Below are 4,338 nucleotides of genomic sequence, written 5' to 3'. Positions count from 1 at the left end.
GTGTGTCCTCATATTCATTTATCTGACGGAGTTTGATTTTCAATATGATACATTTGATTCAATTAAATTTCTCCAGGTTGCAGAAAACTGTAAAATGAGTCGCACATTGAGTATACCTTTACAAATTCTGAAGAAAGAAATTGTTACACCCATATTAATCTCCATACACATAAATCTTTTATTGTGTCCAGAAACTGGTGCATACAATTACATATACAATTACATATACAATTACATATACAATTACATATATGTAATTGTATATCCACATACATATGTGTTTGTATGTATGTATATGCATGTACAAGGGTAAGTTAAAAATTATATACACTCGTTTCTGTAGTTTATTAAAACAAAAGCAGGAGTTGAAGCATAGCATCATCTTCCAATAGTCTCCTTGCTTTTTGATGCACTGCCAGCAATCCACAAGTTTCCTTCTTCAATCAGAGAAGATTTCTGGCTTATCGTGCGGCCATATATGCATTATTTCCTGTGCTTCTTCATCAATTGCAAACCAACAGCTTCATAAAGGATGCTTGAGTGATTCAAAGAGGTGATAATAGGAAGATTGTGTTCCAGCAACTTAAAATTCAATATTTCAATAGTTTCAAATGTGGAGATTGTTATATGTGGGCATGCATCTTCACGCAACAATAACACTTGTTTTGACAACAGACCTGAGTCTTTCATGCAAATTGCTGGTTTCAGTTTGTTGGCTAGCATCTCACTGTAGCCTACATAGGTTACTGTAGACCTTTTTTCCAGGTAATGCGTCTAATATAAGGTCTTTTGCATCCCCCAAAAATGGTTAACATCAATTTTTCATGTGGAAGTTTGAGATTTGAATTTTCTTTTTGCTGGCGATTCCAGGTGTTTCCATTCCATACTCTACCTTTTAGATATTGGTTCAAAGTGATAGGTTCAGGTTTCATTTCTTGTGACCATTCTTTCCAAAAAATGCTTCACCTTCATTGTAATAGCGGTTAATTAAGCATTGACAGATCTCCGCTCAGCTGTCCTTATGCCAAGCTCTCTTGGCATCCATCTCACACAGACTTTATAGATGCAAAGTTTGTTGTGGATGATTTCATATATGGAACTGTGACTAATTTGCAGAATACATGCCACTTCATTGACGGTCACTTGTCAGTTCACTAGAACTACCGCTCAAGCTGACTGAATCTTCACATTAGTGGTGGAGGTTGGCAAGCATCGAACTCCCTCTCTGTGCTTCACACCTGTCTGGTCAAGCAATGGTGGGGGGACAAACAGACACATATATGACAGGCTTCTTTCAATTTCCATCTACCAAATCCAATAACAAGACTTTGGTTGGCCTGAGGCTATAGTAGAAGACACTTGCCTAAGGTGCCACGCAGTGGGACTGAACCCGGAACCATGTGGTTGGTAAGCAAGCTACTTACCACACAGCCACTCCTGCACCTAATAATGATTTAGCATTTTATTGCATTACAAATATATTATTTTAATTTCTGATAATTCTAAACCATTATCATTTTTTTTAACTTTTGAAACTTTTTATTGCTTCCCTACATTTTTATTTCTCATTTTAAATAGTACATTTTTGGCACCTGTGCCCAGCGTCACCTTCCTGGCACTTGTACCAGTGGCACGTGTAAAGACATTCCAGCGAGATCGTTGCCAGAGCCGATGGACTGGCTCCTGTGCAGGTGGCACGTAAAATACACCATTTTGAGCGTGGCCGTTGCCAGTACCGCCTGACAGGCCTTCATGCCGGTAGCACCCACTACACTCTCGGAGTGGTTGGCGTTAGGAAGGGCATCCAGCTGTAGAAACTCTGCCAAATCAGATTGGAGCCTGGTGTAGCCATATGGTTTCACCAGTCCTCAGTCAAATCATCCAACCCATGCTAGCATGGAAAGCGGACGTTAAACAATGATGATGATGATATATTTTACTTCAATGTTGTTTCCTGTAGTCCCCTTTATACAGTTGTTATACCTATATGACCAACCAAGGATTAATGTTTCACCCCCCCTGCATTTCATTTCCTTATTTAATGATTCTTTAATTCACCTGATACCATTATCAGTGATATATTTACTCAGGATATATAAATTTCTTGACCAAACCCATTAGTTTTCTCCTTCCTCTTTCATTGTTGCTTTTATACCAGGGCACGTGAAATTCTGAGTCACCAGGTCATGTGATATATTGCGCATTTCCCACCAACCACGTCACTAACTTCTACTCTTTGGTGTTCTTGTCCTGACTGTCTCCCATCATCAATTGTGCTATTGTTATTGTTACTATCATTTATGACACTATTATTATTGTCTTTATTATCATTAATAATAATAATGGTAGTATCATTATTTTTATTTTCTTCACACCATTTGTATTGTTTTCATTTTCACCCATCTTTTCCTTTTGTCTGTTTAATTTTGTCATGAGTGATAAATTGAATTAATTTTTTTTTCATTTTTCACCCATTAATTAAAATTTCATACTGGTGGCTATGTTACTACATGTCATCCAAATACCCAATTACTTTTTTTCTTTTTCCTCCTTCTTTCTATCCTCCTCATCATCTTTGTCTTCGTGTTTTTGTCCACCTTTTCCTTTTTCTCCTCTTCTTCCCCTTCATCCATTTCTTCTCACATGTTCTTTATGTAAATCATTCATCCCCTTACCATACTTTTTGTCTCCTCTTGATATTGTTGTTGTTGGTACTCCGTCGCTTACAACGTCGAGGGTTTCCAGTTGATCCGATCAACAGAACAGCCTGCTCGTGAAATTAACGTGCAAGTGGCTGAGCACTCCACAGATACGTGTACCCTTAACGTAGTTCTAGGAGATATTCAGCGTGACATAGTGTGACAAGGCTGACCCTTTGAATTACATGCACAACAGAAACAGGAAATAAGAGTAAGTTGTGGTGAAAGAGTACAGCAGGGTTCGCCACCATCCCCTGCTGCAGCCTCGTGACGCGTTAGGTGTTTTCGCTCAATAAACACTCACAACGCCTGGTCTGGGAATCGAAACCGCGATCCTATGACCGCGAGTCCGCTGCCCTAACCACTGGGCCATTGCGCCTCCACCCTCTTGATATATATATTAAAAAAAAAGTCTGGAAGACGCACAATGTAAGAACACGCCTCTGATGCAAGTCTGATGAAATGCTTCCACTCTAATGTCTAAAATAGCAAATATTTCATAAATTTTCACTTTGAACTTTTGTGTAAACAGGTGCTGAAAGCAGAGTTGCTACAGAAACAAAAACATGTTCAAGGATTTCTTTGTCTTATTATTTGGAGCATATGTATATGTACAACTTGTATATATAAGGTAGCTACAACTGCCAGTTAATTAATACAATAAATTATAAATTGTTCGATTCATTGGCAGATTGATTCCTCCAAAGATATATTATTACATGTTACAACTTGTTTTAACACGCAGTTTTATATATGGATCTTTCTGAATTGACGGGCACCACTTTTCATTAATGTTTTATGTAGTGTTTTTGGCACCGAAACACTTTCAAACTTCGTATACTTGTATATTTTGTGTTATAGAACAGATAAAAATTTTTGTTTTCGAAGTTATTTCATGTGAAAAATTGTCGTATTTCAGTTAATTTCAACCAATCACTGACGTCTATTGCGGTGAAAACAAGAAATAACTTGCAATGTAGAAATTTTTGTTAAGAAGGCTAAGAGAAAAAGATGTTTTATATGACACATTCTACCAGTATCCCAAGTTTGAAAGTGTTTCGTTTAGAAAACAAGTGGTACCCGTCAATTCAGAAGATCCAGTATTTATTTAAAGGTTTTTAACATTCGACTTGCCTTTTCACCCCACAGCACATTATGACCTTGTTAAAATGTTTCATGTGATATATAGCTAAAAATAAAGTTAGTAACAATAACAAAAAAAAACTAAAAACTTTACAATAATATATAATGTAGTCACTCATAAATAACTAATCTGGTTTTTCCAAGAATTACATTTTCAATCCTGTTTTAATTAGGACATTCCTTTCGTGGAAAATTTGAGAACTAACTCAAATATCTAGTAGATTAAGTAACACGAAAATAGATAAAACATTGGAAGCCAGTATGCTCCGTTGGATGTGTAATGTCAATGTGAATACCCGTCAGAGTGTAAGTATCTTGAGAGAAAAGCTGAACATTAGAAGCATCAGTTGTGGCGTGCAAGAGAGACGATTGCGCTGGTATGGACATGTGGTGAGAATGGAGGAGGATAGCTGCGTGAAAAAGTGCCACACCCTAACAGTTGAGGGAACCCGTGGAAGAGGTAGGCCCAGGAAGACCTGGGCTGAGGTGGTGAGGC

At 37.5% G+C, this 4,338-nt stretch overlaps 1 long non-coding RNA gene across 1 annotated transcript in view; it reads right to left on the bottom strand.

Annotated features, from left to right (window-relative positions):
- The window catches only part of LOC128249302 (uncharacterized), a 16,223-nt gene that overhangs the window by 6,339 nt on the left and 5,546 nt on the right, over nucleotides 1-4,338 (bottom strand). The gene's annotated exons all lie outside the window — the stretch shown is intronic.

Source organism: Octopus bimaculoides, chromosome 13, assembly GCF_001194135.2.
Source record: "Octopus bimaculoides isolate UCB-OBI-ISO-001 chromosome 13, ASM119413v2, whole genome shotgun sequence".
Classification (NCBI taxonomy): Eukaryota; Metazoa; Mollusca; class Cephalopoda; order Octopoda; family Octopodidae; genus Octopus; species Octopus bimaculoides.
This window is presented reverse-complemented; position numbering and strand designations above follow the sequence as displayed.